Below are 16,007 nucleotides of genomic sequence, written 5' to 3'. Positions count from 1 at the left end.
CTGCTCTTACAATAGAGAGCTCCATAGTCTTCCTGCTCTTACAGTAGAGAGCTCTACAGTCTCCCTGCTCTTACAGTATAGAGCTCCATAGTCTCCCTGCTCTTACAGTAGAGAGCTCTATAGTCTCACTGCTCTTACAGTAGAGAGCTCTATAGTCTCCCTGCTCTTACAGTAGAGAGCTCTATAGTCTCCCTGCTCTTACAGTAGAGAGTTCTATAGTCTCCCTGCTCTTACTGTAAATAACTCCATAGTCTCATTGCTCTTACAATAGAAAACTCCATAGTCTCAGTGCTCTTACAGTAGAGAGCTCTATAGTCTCACTGCTCTTACAGTAGAGAGCTCTATAGTCTCACTGCTCTTACAGTAGAGAGCTCTATAGTCTCACTGCTCTTACAGTTCAGCGCTCTATAGTCTCACTGCTCTTACAGTACAGCGCTCTATAGTCTCACTGCTCTTACAATAGAGAGCTCCATAGTCTTCCTGCTCTTACAGTAGAGAGCTCTACAGTCTCCCTGCTCTTACAGTATAGAGCTCCATAGTCTCCCTGCTCTTACAGTAGAGAGCTCTATAGTCTCCATACTCTTACAGTAGAGAGCTCTATAGTCTCCATGCTCTTACAGTAGAGATGTTATGATCCTAGTGGTAGAGGATCTCAGAAGTTCCAGCTAAGTCCGCAAACACAAAAACCAGCTCATAGGCAGGTGGTAACTTGGCTGACCGTATATCTAATCCTAGCACAACAACTAGAAGTAGCCGGGGAACGTACCTACGTTGATTCTAGACGTCTCGCACCAGCCGGAGAACTAACTAACCCTTTCAGAGAAAATAAGACCTCACTTGCCTCAAGAGAAAGGACCCCAAAGTTATAATACAAGCCCCCAACAAATAATAACGGTGAGGTAAGAAGAAAAGACAAACGTAAGAATGAACTAGATTTAGCAAAGAGAGGCCCACTAATTAATAGCAGAAAATAGGAAGGAGACTTATACGGTCAGCAAAAACCCTACAAAAATATCCACGCTGAAAATCCAAGAACCCCCACACCGACTAACGGTGTGGGGGGAGAATATCAGCCCCCTAGAGCTTCCAGCAAAAATCAGGAATCACATTATGAACAAGCTGGAACAAAATAGAAGCAAAGCGAATAAACAAAAATAAGAAAGCAGGACTTAGCTTATCTTGCAAAGAACAGGAGACCAGGAGTCAGGAGCAAACAGACATAGACTGACTACATCGATTCCAGGCACTAGACTGAGTTTCCAGGAAGTCTAAATAGGAACACCCAAGGCCTAACGAACCAGGTGTGTACCAACCTGGAGAAAGATGATCCAAGTGTAATACCGCCAGTGACCACAAGAGGTAGCCAAGAAACACAGTTCACAACAGTACCCCCCCTTTAAGGAGGGGTCACCGAACCCTCACCAAGACCACCAGGGCGATCAGGATGAGCAGCGTGAAAGGCACGCACCAAATCGGCCGCATGAACATCAGAGGCGACCACCCAGGAATTATCCTCCTGACCATAGCCCTTCCATTTGACCAGATACTGAAGCCTCTGTCTAGAGAGACAAGAATCCAAGATCTTCTCCACCACGTACTCCAACTCGCCCTCAACCAAGACCGGAGCCGGAGGGTCAACAGCAGGAACCACAGGCACAACGTACCACCGTAACAGAGACCTATGGAACACATTGTGAATGGCAAATGACACCGGAAGATCCAAACGAAAAGACACCGGATTAAGGACTTCCAAAATTTTATAAGGACCAATAAAGCGAGGCTTAAACTTAGGAGAGGAAACCTTCAGAGGGACATACCGAGAAGATAACCAAACCAAATCCCCAACACGAAGTCGGGGACCCACACCGCGGCAGCGGTTGGCAAAACGCTGAGCCTTCTCCTGTGACAACTTCAAGTTGTCCACCACATGATTCCAAATCCGCTGCAACCTATCCACCACGGAATCCACCCCAGGACAGTCAGAAGGTTCAACATGACCCGAGGAAAAACGAGGATGAAAACCAGAGTTGCAGAAAAATGGCGAAACCAAAGTAGCGGAACTAGCCCGATTATTGAGAGCAAACTCAGCCAATGGCAAGAAGGTCACCCAATCATCCTGATCCGCAGAAACAAAACATCTCAAATAAGCCTCCAGCGTCTGATTGGTTCGCTCCGTTTGGCCATTAGTCTGAGGATGAAAGGCAGATGAAAACGACAAATCAATGCCCATCTTAGCACAAAAAGATCGCCAGAATCTGGACACAATCTGGGATCCTCTGTCAGACACGATATTCTCAGGAATGCCATGCAAGCGAACCACATTCTGAAAGAACAAAGGAACCAGATCAGAAGAGGAAGGCAACTTAGGCAAGGGCACCAAATGGACCATCTTGGAAAAGCGATCACACACCACCCAGATGACAGACATACCTTGAGACACCGGAAGATCTGAAATGAAATCCATGGAAATGTGTGTCCAGGGCCTCTTCGGGACGGGCAAGGGCAAAAGTGCAGCGCTCCAGAGTCCTTGTCGTTGCAGTACTGTGGCTCCGCCGCTAAGGGGGGCTATGGTACGTCTGATGGCACTGAAGGAGTTCATCTGACCAGGTATCACATACACCAATACATTTCACAGTCGGGCCTCCAGGGGGAGTTAAGGGTGCTATTTATTAGGCCACTCCTCACCACTGTGGGAAAACTGGGGGTCAGGCAGGAAGTTAGACAGAAAGCTGACTGGGTTGGAACCAGGCAACACCTTGTGGCAGAGGGTGTTGTGGGGGAAGATTCGGTAGGGTCCCTGTCAGGTTTGGGACCCTGACAGAGGCCTGGTTACAAGAAAGAACGTCACGGGACCGTGCCTGCTCAGCATAGCGGCGGTGCCCTAAGAAAGGATCAGAAGCTAGATATATTGTGCTGAGTGAGAAACGAGATCGAAGCAAGAGGAGAAATACCAGTAGGAGTCGTGCTGTAAGACCGAGGCAACATCCTACTGAGGCGCACAACCGGCGGCCGGAACGCCGAGGAAGTATTTATATATCTAGCTCCAAGCAATACTTCAAACCAACGGCAGGACAGTCAGTCTCAGGCGGGCTGTCTCACATTGTTCTGCCCTTCCTAATGAAGGACAGGGCTTCGTTTCAAGCATTAAAAGGTTAACTATTGTCATAGTTTAGTTTTGCTGTGTTATAGCACCACCCAGTGGTGGATAAATTTATAACCTGTGTTTTTCATGTAATAATAGAGTGTTGCATTGTGGGTTTCAGCAAGGCATTCTGGGATGGGGAAATTCCCCATTCTCTCTCTGTGCTTCTCCCTGGACACACGCGTTATCTGCTGTTGGAACTACCTCACTTACTTCTAATCCTTGTTAAGTTTATCCGGTAAGATCATTATCCTTGTTCCTGCGATGTAGTGTTTACAGAGTGTGATTAACTGTATAGCAGCCAGTACACAGGAAATGTGGTTACCAGGAACCTGCTGTATGTAGTTATGTAGAGGTTGCATCATACTGTATGTTTCCTGTTAGTTGCAGTTGTGTTGTTGTTTAGCCCAATACTTATACATATCGTTTGTATTCTTCTAGTTTTACCGCGCTCATGTTTACCAATAAACAAGTTAGACTACAGAGAACAGTCCGCTTATTTGGGAGACAGAAGTGGTTTATGCCGTATGTCGGATCACACACCGTATCAACGTGTATGAAGACAGAACAGTAAAACGGGTGCTTAATACCAGCGGAGGCTAGTAAAACGGATGCTAGGCGCCGGGATTACAGTAAAGGGAGGCTAGACGCCAGCGATAGCAAATACCACCTACGCAGCCGCTTGTACCACACCGCACTACCTGCAGATACCGCAGCGGCCGCCATACAGTCACAAGTACCGAGAGTGCAGCCCACCAAGCACCACACGTCTCAGTCCACGCTGAAGTCACCCCTACCCGCTCCGAGACGTCCTACAGCCTGCAAACGGACATAAAATGTCTGCAAGTCAAACACCTTCACTCAGGACGAGGTCCCAAACAAGCCGCTCTAGCAAGTCTTCCTCGAAAAGGTCTGCCACCCTCGCCCGAGCAGAAGCTGAGACGGCGAAAGTGAGATCCTCCTTCGCTGCACAAGAGATGCAGTTAAAGTTAAGACAAGCAGACCAAGAAGCAGAAAGAGCCCGCCAAGAAGCAGAAAGAGCCCGCCTGCAAGCAGAGCAAGAAGCAGAAAGAGCCCGCCAAGAAGCAGAGCAAGAAGCAGAAAGAGCCCGCCTGCAAGCGACCTTAGAAAGGCTTTCCGCTGAAAAAGAAGCAGCAGCCGCAATAGCCAAAGCTGAGTTTTTAGAAGCCGTGGAGTTTCCTGAATCCGAGCGAGGCAGCGACATACGCGGACCAGACCTTGATCATCAGGACCCTGCTCAACGCGTCTCAGAATATGTCCGCCAACATTCCAAAGTGGAAGACAACTCTGATCCGTTACACCAACCAGCCTATACAGATTACCAGAGATCCTTCCTCCGAACACCGTACTGGAAGCAGGAAAGTATACTGCGAAACGACATTGATCACCACTACCGTCCTACGGAACAGAAGGTACGGCCTCCACCCAGACTGACAGGGACACCCTTCGCCACTGAACGGGTTTATACAGACTTTCCTATGCCAGAAGCTCCTACCAGGTATGAGGATGCACCACAAACACCGCATAACAACAGCACACCAGCTCACGTCGGCACAGACTCAGCCACTATGAACTTTGCAAGGTTCTTTACCCGCCGGGAGCTGGTGACCAAGGGACTTGTAAAGTTCACTGATCGAGCTGAAAGCTACAGAGCATGGCGAGCCTCTTTTCAGAATGCCATCAGAGACTTGCATCTTTCCAGTAGTGAAGAGTTAGATCTTCTGGTTAAGTGGCTTGGGAGCGAGTCAGCTGAACACGCCAAAAGAATCAGGAACATTAACATAAAGTACCCACACACAGGACTTCGTATGGTGTGGGAGAGACTCGAAGAATGTTATGGGTCAATAGAAGCTATAGAAAATGCTTTGTATAAAAGAATTGATGATTTCCCCAAGATAGCAAATAAGGGTTATCAAAAGCTCAGGGAACTGAGCGACTTGTTAATGGAGGTACATGCTGCTCAGGCAGAAGGTGATCTACCAGGGTTGGCATTTCTGGACACTGCCAGAGGTGTCAACCCGATTGTCCAAAAGCTCCCTTACAACTTACAAGAAAAGTGGGTCAGTCACGGGTCCCGTTACAAACAGGCTCATAAGGTACCATTTCCTCCTTTCAGGGTGTTTGTAGACTTTGTTGCTCAGCAGGCTAAAGTTAGAAATGACCCTAGTTTCGATTTCACTATGTCATGTACCGCTGCCTCTGGTGTAAAACCCAGTAAAACACCAGTGGCAGTCCACAAAACTAATGTTACCTCCACAGGTTTTCCTTACAGGGCAAGTAAGTCTTCTCCAGAAGAGGACAAACCGCAGGATCTCAGCAAACACTGCCCCCTACACAAGAAACCTCATCCTCTCCTAAAATGTAGAGCCTTCAGGGAGAAGTCTCTAGAAGACCGTAAGAGTTTCCTAAAGGAAAACAAGATATGCTTCAGATGCTGCGCGACAACCTCACACTTCGCCAAGAACTGTGAAACCAGTGTGAAATGCACAGAATGTAGTAGTGTGGAGCACAACACGGCCTTACATCCTGGATCACCCTCAGGGGTATCGTCACGAGTAGAAGAGTCTGCCGAAAAACAGACGGACCCCGACGTGGACACCCCAGTGGTCACTTCTCGGTGCACAGAAATCTGCAAGGAACTCGTAGCAGGAAGATCCTGCTCAAAGATCTGTCTTGTCAGAGTATTCCCAGCGAGCCAACGGGATAAGGCGATCAAGGTATATGCAATCTTGGATGATCAGAGCAACAGGTCTCTAGCTAAGTCCTTTCTCTTCGACACCTTCAACATTGCTGGTCCCGGCTCTCCGTACTCCTTGAAGACATGTGCAGGTACTGTCGAGACGAGGGAGGAGAGCAACTGGATTCAAAGTAGAGTCTATAGATGGTCAAACCTGCTTATCCTTGCCATCAATACTGGAGTGCAACCAGATTCCAGACAACAGGTCTGAGATACCTACACCAGAGGTAGCAGCTCATCACACCCACTTGAGATGTATAGCTCACCTGATACCAGAGCTCGACCAAGGATCTCCTATCGTCTTACTTCTCGGAAGAGACATACTACGGGTCCACAAGGCTAGAAGACAGATCAACGGCCCACAAAACGCCCCATATGCTCAGAGACTTGACCTAGGATGGGTCATTGTGGGAGATGTCTGTTTGGGTGGAGCACACAGGCCGACATCAGTCAACAGCATGCTCACCAATACCCTCGAGAATGGACGCCCGTCTCTCTTCCAGCCATGTGAGAGCAGTTTCCTGATTAAAGAATTGCCACACCACACCCCTCCACCTTGTCCGTTAGCTGATCCTTCCTGTGAAGACCATGCATGCGACGGTGAGCAAGATCATATAGGGTGCACAGTTTTCCACAGGAAAAGAGAAGACAACCAGGTAGCAATGTCCATAGAGGACAGACTGTTCTTGGACATCATGGAGCGAGAGATAGTAAGAGATGAATCAAAGAGTTGGGTCGCACCTTTACCATTCAAACCACAGAGGCAACGCTTACCCAACAACAGAGAACTTGTCTACAGTCGATTTGTCTCCCTTACGCGCAAACTGCAGAAGGCACCAGAAACAAAACAACACTTCTTTACCTTCATGGAGAGAATATTCCAGAGTGGCCATGCGGAAATTGCACCTGTACTTCAAGATTCCGAGGAATGTTGGTACTTACCTATTTTCGGCGTGTATCATCCGAAGAAACCAGGTCAGATAAGAGTGGTATTTGACTCAAGTGCCAGATACGAAGGTGTTTCTTTAAACGACGTCTTCCTGTCTTGTCCAGACCTCAACAACAGACTTCTGGGAGTACTTCTTCGTTTCCGCAAAGACGCAGTAGCATTTATGGCCGACATACAACAGATGTTTCACTGCTTCCTTGTTAAAGAAGAACACAGAAACTACTTGAGGTTCTTCTGGTACCGCAATAATGACCCATACAAGGACATCGTGGAATATCGTATGAAGGTTCACATCTTCGGGAACAGCCCTTCCCCTGCTGTTGCTATCTATGGCCTTAGACATTCGGCCAGAGAGGGTGAAGCAAAGTATGGATCGGATGTAAGATCTTTTGTGGAAAAGGATTTCTACGTAGATGACTGCCTGAAATCCACACTCTCAGAGGAGTCGGCAGTCAGTCTCCTGAAAAGGGCACAAGAAATGCTCGCTTCATCCAATTTGAGGTTGCACAAAATTGCTTCCAACAGCCAGAAACTAATGGCAGCCTTTCCCTCTCAAGATTACTCAACCGATTTAAAAGACTTGGATTTAAGCACGGACTCCCTTCCCATGCAGCGGAGCCTGGGTCTACTCTGGGATTTGAAAAAGGATGCATTCACCTTCCAGATCAGCGAAGAAGAGAAACCCTTCACGCGTAGAGGCGTCCTGTCCGTTGTGAACAGCTTGTACGATCCTCTGGGATTTGTAACCCCTGTAACTATCCAAGGTAAAATGATGTTGAGAGACTTCACCCAAGAGACATCCGATTGGGATGATCCGCTTCCCAGCGATAAAAAAGAATTGTGGGAAAGATGGAAAAATTCTTTAGAAACCCTGTCAAGTCTCTACGTGGCACGACCATATGCTTCTGTGCCTTCATCAGAAATCAAGGTGCAAAGGCTTTATATCTTCTGCGATGCTTCAACCAAAGCAATTGCAGCAGTGGCGTATTCGAAAACAACTGACATCAATGAACAATGCCACATAAGGCTTGTTATGAGCCGGACAAAATTGGCCCCACTCCGTGAACACACAGTACCCAGACTGGAACTCTGTGCAGCTGTGCTGGCAGTAGTTAGCTGAGCTTATCTCGACAGAAATGGACCTGGAAATCAAAGAAGTCGAGTTCTACACTGACAGCAAGGTAGTGCTGGGATACATTTGTAATGAAACTCGTCGCTTCTATGTCTATGTCAGCAATCGGGTGCTAAGGATCAGGAGATCCACCGAACCTAAACAGTGGCACTATGTGTCCACGCACCAAAATCCGGCGGACCACGCAACCAGATCCGTTGAAGCAAGACAACTTAAGGACACAACCTGGTTCACCGGCCCTACATTCTTATACCGTTCGACGCCATATGTGGACGAGTCAAACATCTTTGAATTGGTGGATCCAGAGGCAGATGAGGAAATCCGCCCTCAGGTATCCGTTCTACGTACTGTGACTAAAGACAATCACCTCAAATCCCACCGCTTCAACAGGTTCTCAACTTGGGACTCACTTGTTCGTGCCCTCGTTTGTTTAATTCATGTGGCTCGATCCTACAAGTCAACGTCACCCGCCATCCAGAAACCTTGCAAAGGTTGGCACCACTGCAAGCTTGCTTTTACCGTTCCAAGCAAAGATGGGAAGATCCGTAAGGTCGAGGTCAAAGTAGGCAAGTCCGGGGAAGGCAAACTATTCCTCAGACCAGTGGCGGAACTCGTCTTACTGTTTTCGCCAAAAGAACCTGTAGGTGGCATCGGTTGATGCCAAGCGGGGAGTGTTCTGCCCTTCCTAATGAAGGACAGGGCTTCGTTTCAAGCATTAAAAGGTTAACTATTGTCATAGTTTAGTTTTGCTGTGTTATAGCACCACCCAGTGGTGGATAAATTTATAACCTGTGTTTTTCATGTAATAATAGAGTGTTGCATTGTGGGTTTCAGCAAGGCATTCTGGGATGGGGAAATTCCCCATTCTCTCTGTGCTTCTCCCTGGACACACGCGTTATCTGCTGTTGGAACTACCTCACTTACTTCTAATCCTTGTTAAGTTTATCCGGTAAGATCATTATCCTTGTTCCTGCGATGTAGTGTTTACAGAGTGTGATTAACTGTATAGCAGCCAGTACACAGGAAATGTGGTTACCAGGAACCTACTGTATGTAGTTATGTAGAGGTTGCATCATACTGTATGTTTCCTGTTAGTTGCAGTTGTGTTGTTGTTTAGCCCAATACTTATACATATCGTTTGTATTCTTCTAGTTTTACCGCGCTCATGTTTACCAATAAACAAGTTAGACTACAGAGAACAGTCCGCTTATTTGGGAGACAGAAGTGGTTTATGCCGTATGTCGGATCACACACCGTATCAACGTGTATGAAGACAGAACACACATACATCACCTATGAAGACATGGGGGGCGCACTAGGAGAGGGGCGACTCTAGGGTCCCGGAAGAGCTCCGAGCCTACTCGTCATACGGGTGCCGTCCTAACCAGAACATCAGGGAGGGACGGAGGAGAAGAACATCATCCGAACGAGTTGTGAGGGAACATCAGAAACAGACACAACAGTTGTGGGGTACTATCCCGTAAGCACAGCAGGGGAGGACCACAACACATAGCGCTAGCAGGAAGGCACAGATTTCCACCTGCAAAGGGAACTCTGGAGGTGCCATATGACCGGCCGGACTTGCGCAGCCTGGTGAACCGTATTCCGGACTGAGGACCCAGAGATCTTCAGTAAAGAGGTAAAGAGACTGCAACCTGGTGTCCTCGTTATTTACTGCACCGCACCACCACCACCACTACCATCATCCATCATATCTATCACTGTACGCCCCTGGGCAGGGTCACGGACCGGGCCTAGCCACCGTGACAACCCCAGAGCAGAGACTCAGAGGCCCAGTACCGGGTACCCCTCGGCCCTGCGGCAGTGGGGGCGCTACAACTTGGCGTCACGAACAGGATCTACTTAAGCCTGAAGAATCAGGTCATGTGTGCCTTGGAATTGTGATTTATTGTGATTGGACTGTGACTTATCGCAAAGACTGTGTGTTGCCAATTGCCGCCAGAAGTTCCCGCCAAAACCGCCGCCATTACAGCGCTAAGGAGAGCGCGGAAGAAGAAGAAGGGCGTGGAGTGGGCGTAGACAAGCTGGAGAACGCGAAAGACAATGGCCGCCCAGTCTAAATATATCTGCCCCTTGAGGATGTGTCCGTCAGCAGCCGAGATCCGCCTACTGATCCTCAATGGGGGGCGGAGACAACGAAAGCGAAACCGCCCACGAAGGAGAGCGCGGGAAAAGGATCAGGAAGAAGAATTCAGCGACATGGAGGACGCCATGGCCAGCCGCCCGGAGCCGGAGCGTGGGGTCGGAGCCGAGGACTCCCCCAGCTACCCGGAGAGGCACCGCAGCCAGACCTCCACAGTTGACGGTGACCTCCTGCAGACCGGAGCGGACGAGCTGATCCACCAACTCCTGCAGACGCAGCTGAGCACTGAGGCCGGGTGGAAGAAGACCAACATCGGGAGCCTCAACAGACATCTGTCGGCAGCCTCATCTGGTCCGGAGCAAGAAAGAAGTTCCAGCGCTCCGAAGCCAGAAAGCAAGGCCCTACCGGAAAGCGAGATGCTGCAAACGGAGATGATGACGCCGCAGCGCAAGGCCCTGCAACCAGCGCTCCAGACACCAGTGGAGATGGAGCAGACTGGCACCGGAGGGACCGCATCTGAAGCAGGTATGAAGGACGACCCTGCCCTGACAACCGACATCACTCCAGTGACTGCTAGTGCCACAGCTGCTGACTCCGTTCCAGTGACTGATCTTGCAGCAGCCCCTACCTCTGCTGCAGCAAATGTCCATACTCAAGATGCGCAGACCTCCATTGCTGCACATGATTTTACCGTACATGAAAGACGGATTAACGGCGTTTGTCCAGCACTGGGTGTAACCCTGGACCTCACTTTTCCCAGGCCAAGAAGGGTTAAGTGCCAGGTGCAGCCCTGGAAGCCGTCCAACTAAACCTCGGAAACCTGAATATGTAAATAGTTAACTGTTTGTTTCCCTGCTTTTTGCTGCTTTAAACCCGTCCAGGGTTAACTCTTAAAGGGATCCCTTTGTTGACCCGGGATCCCTATTGCTTATTGTTTGTTTTTCTACCTTTTGCTCCGTTACTAAGAAACTGCTGAATCATGAACAATGCATGATACAAACTTCTTGTACATAGTTGCACCTTCTTAAAGGTGCTCCCTACTGGTTTTATTTAAAGAAGGACTCCTTGTGAAGATACCGCACCGGAGCCTTTGCTGAGTATGGACTGGTAGCTTGAGAAGATGTGCTACCTCATAAAGACTTGGTCCCCTCTTAAAGGGGATGTTCACTTGTTGCACTTAAAGAATGGTATTGCTTTAAGACTGATAGATAGCAATAATGTCTTGACAAAAAGGAAAGTGATGATGATGCTTACATGTAAAAGTTATATGTATTCAACTAGTTGACTGTAAGAAATGTTTGATAATGTTGATAGAAGAATGAGGACAGAAAAGTGAACCCGTATGGGGTTAGTCAGTGAGTCCTCTTGGGAGCTATGTAAGGATGGCTCAATGATTTCAAACTGAAAGTAAATGTTATGTTCTATACTGTGTATAGTAGTTGAAGAGGCAGTAAGTCTGGAGCAGGACAGGCGGTCCTGCAGATTTAAAGAAGGAGTATGAAGTTAATTGCCTTATAATGTGTTATAAGAAGGTCTTTAGTGGATTTAGAGTGTACATCCTTAAAGGCAATGTTAAATTATTGTTCAACAATTTTGCACTTAGTAGAATACCCGGTTGGGTAAAAGAAAGTTAGTTATAGCATGTTGCTATAATATTTAACCATGTTTTGTAACGTTCAAGTGCCCTCACCTCCCATAAAGGGAAGCCTGTTTAAATATGCTTACTGTTATTGCACTCACAAAAATTGTATGTCTTTTTGCTAACCTGTATTGTTGTTTTCTTCCCAGTCCCGGAGTACTGAATTTAACCGGGGGGGAGTGCAGCGCCCCAGAGTCCTGGTCGTTGCAGTACTGTGGCACCGCCGCTAAGGGGGGCTATGGTACGTCTGATGGCACTGAAGGAGTTCATCTGACCAGGTATCACATACACCAATACATTTCACAGTCGGGCCTCCAGGGGGAGCTAAGGGTGCTATTTATTAGGCTACTCCTCACCACTGTGGGAAAACTGGGGGTCAGGCAGGAAGTTAGACAGAAAGCTGACTGGGTTGGAACCAGGCAACACCTTGTGGCAGAGGGTGTTGTGGGGGAAGATTCGGTAGGGTCCCTGTCAGGTTTGGGACCCTGACAGAGGCCTGGCTACAAGAAAGAACGTCACGGGACCGTGCCTGCTCAGCATAGCGGCGGTGCCCTAAGAAAGGATCAGAAGCGAGATATATTGTGCTGAGTGAGAAACGAGATCGAAGCAAGAGGAGAAATACCAGTAGGAGTCGTGCTGTAAGACCGAGGCAACATCCTACTGAGGCACACAACCGGCGGCCGGAACGCCGAGGAAGTATTTATATATCTAGCTCCAAGCAATACTTCAAACCAACGGCAGGACGGTCAGTCTCAGGCTGGCTGTCTCACATACATCACCTATGAAGACATGGGGGGCGCACTAGGAGAGGGGCGACTCTAGGGTCCCGGAAGAGCTCCGAGCCTACTCGTCATACGGGTGCCGTCCTAACCAGAACATCAGGGAGGGACGGAGGAGAAGAACATCATCCGAACGAGTTGTGAGGGAACATCAGAAACAGACACAACAGTTGTGGGGTACTATCCCGTAAGCACAGCAGGGGAGGACCACAACACATAGCGCTAGCAGGAAGGCACAGATTTCCACCTGCAAAGGGAACTCTGGAGGTGCCATTGGACCGGCCGGACTTGCGCAGCCTGGTGAACCGTATTCCGGACTGAGGACCCAGAGATCTTCAGTAAAGAGGTAAAGAGACTGCAACCTGGTGTCCTCGTTATTTACTGCACCGCACCACCACCACCACTACCATCATCCATCATATCTATCACTGTACGCCCCTCGGCAGGGTCACGGACCGGGCCTAGCCACCGTGACAACCCCAGAGCAGAGACTCAGAGGCCCGGTACCGGGTACCCCTCGGCCCTGCGGCAGTGGGGGCGCTACAACTGCAACCCGCTGGCACGAGAACAGCGAGGCTTAGCCCGAGCACAAATCCCACAGGACTGCACAAAAGAACGCACATCCCGCGACAAGGAAGGCCACCAAAAGGACCTAGCCACCAAATCTCTGGTACCAAAAATCCCAGGATGCCCCTCCAACACTGAGGAATGAACCTCGGAGATAACTCTGCTGGTCCATTTATCAGGAACAGTCTATCAGGTGGGCAAGGGTCAGGTCTACCAGCCTGAAATCTCTGCAACACACGACGCAAATCAGGAGAAATGGCCGACAAGATTACTCCCTCTTTAAGAATACCAGCTGGCTCTGAGACTCCCGGAGAGTCAGGCACAAAACTCCTAGAAAGAGCATCGGCCTTCACATTCTTCGAACCAGGCAGGTACGAGACCACAAAGTCAAAACGGGAGAAAAACAACGACCAACGAGCCTGTCTAGGATTCAGGCGCTTAGCAGACTCGAGATACATCAAATTTTTGTGATCCGTCAAGACCACCACACGATGCTTAGCTCCCTCGAGCCAATGACGCCACTACTCAAATGCCCACTTCATGGCCAACAACTCCCGATTACCAACATCATAGTTCCGCTCCGCAGGCGAAAATTTCCTAGAAAAAAAAGCACAAGGTCTCATCACAGAGCAACCAGAGCCTTTCTGCGACAAAACAGCCCCTGCACCGATCTCAGAAGCGTCCACTTCAACCTGAAAGGGAAGTGAGACATCAGGCTGGCACAAAACAGGCGCCGAAGTAAACCGGCGCTTCAGCTCCCGGAAAGCCTCCACGGCTGCCAGAGCCCAATTAGCCACATCAGAACCTTTCTTGGTCATATCCGTCAAAGGTTTAACAACGCTAGAGAAATTAGCAATAAAACAACGGTAGAAATTAGCAAAACCCAAGAACTTCTGAAGACTCTTAACAGACGTGGGTTGAGTCCAATCATGAATAGCTCGGACCTTGACTGGGTCCATCTCTACTGTAGAAGGGGAGAAAATGAAACCCAGAAAGGAAACCTTCTGCACTCCAAAGAGACACTTTGAGCCCTTCACAAACAAAGCATTATCACGCAAAACCTGAAACACCATCCTGACCTGCTTTACATGAGAATCCCAATCATCAGAAAAAACCAGAATATCATCCAGATAAACAATCATAAATTTATCTAGATACTTCCGGAAGATGTCATGCATAAAAGACTGAAACACTGAAGGAGCATTAGAAAGCCCAAAAGGCATCACCAAGTACTCAAAATGACCTTCGGGCGTATTAAACGCAGTTTTCCATTCATCTCCCTGCTTAATGCGCACAAGGTTGTACGCACCACGAAGATCTATCTTGGTGAACCACTTGGCACCCTTAATCCGAGCAAACAAGTCCGACAATAGTGGCAAAGGATACTGAAATTTGACCGTGATTTTATTCAGAAGCCGATAGTCTATACAAGGTCTCAAAGACCCGTCTTTCTTGGCTACAAAAAAAGAATCCCGCACCAAGAGGGGAAGAGGATGGACGAATATGTCCCTTCTCCAAAGACTCCTTTATATAAGAACGCATTGCGGCATGCTCAGGTACAGATAAATTAAATAATCGTCCCTTAGGAAATTTACTACCAGGAATCAAATCTATAGCGCAGTCACAGTCCCTATGAGGAGGAAGGGCACTGGACCTGGACTCACTGAATACATCCTGATAGTCCAACAAATACTCCGGAACTTCAGAAGGAGTAGAAGAAGCAATAGACACCGACGGGGAATCGCCATGAATTCCCTGACAACCCCAACTTGACACAGACATTGCCTTCCAATCCAAAACTGGATTATGGGTCTGTAACCATGGCAGACCTAAAACGACCAAATCATGCATATTATGCAGAACAAGAAAACGAATCACCTCCCGATGTTCAGGAGTCATACACATGGTCACTTGTGTCCAATACTGCGGTTTATTCTCCGCCAATGGCGTAGCATCAATTCCTCTAAGAGGAATAGGATTTTTCAAAGGCTCCAGGACAAAACCACAGCGCTTGGCGAACGACAAGTCCATAAGACTCAGGGCAGCACCTGAATCCACAAATGCCATTACAGGGTAGGAAAACAATGAGCAAATTAGAGTTACAGACAAAATAAACTTAGGATGCAAATTACCAATGGCGACAGGACTAACCATCTTTGTTAGGCATTTAGAGCATGCTGAGATAACATGTGTAGAATCACCACAGTAAAAACACAACCCATTCTGACGTCTATGATTTTGTCGATCAGTTCTAGTCTGAATTCTATCACATAGCATTGAGTCAGGTGTCCGTTCAGACAACACTGCCAGAGAATTAGCAGATTTACGCTCCCGCAAACGCCGATCTATCTGAATGGCCAGAGCCATAGAATCACTCATTCCATTGAGTAAGCACAGACCATTTCCGAAATTTTTGGCAATACACTTCAGCCTCATCTTGGCCCTGAGAGATAGCCAGCAATGCTTTTTCTGCCTGAATTTCAAGATTGGGCTCCTTATAAAGCAATCCGAGCGCCAGAAAAAACGCATCAATATTTGCCAATGCCGGATCTCCTGGCGCCAATGAAAAAGCCCAATCCTGAGGGTCGCCACGCAAGAAAGAGATAACAATTTTAACTTGATGAGCTGAGTCTCCAGACGAACGCGGTCTCAAAGATAGAAACAATTTACAATTATTCCTAAAATTCCCAAATTTAAATCGATCACCAGAGAAAAGCTCAGGAATAGGTATCTTAGGCTCTGACATAGGACTACTAATAACAAAATCCTGAATGCCCTGCACTCGTGCAGCAAGCTGATCCACACTAGTAATCAGAGTCTGAACATTCATGTCTGCAGCAGAGCTTCAAGCCACTCAGAGGAAAAAGGGGAAGAAGAAAAAAAAACAAACAAAAAACTCAGAACTTCTTTTCTTTTAATCCCGCTTCTGCAATGCAA

This window comes from Ranitomeya variabilis, chromosome 2 (genome assembly GCF_051348905.1).
Source record: "Ranitomeya variabilis isolate aRanVar5 chromosome 2, aRanVar5.hap1, whole genome shotgun sequence".
In the NCBI taxonomy this organism is placed as follows: Eukaryota; Metazoa; Chordata; class Amphibia; order Anura; family Dendrobatidae; genus Ranitomeya; species Ranitomeya variabilis.
This window is presented reverse-complemented; position numbering follows the sequence as displayed.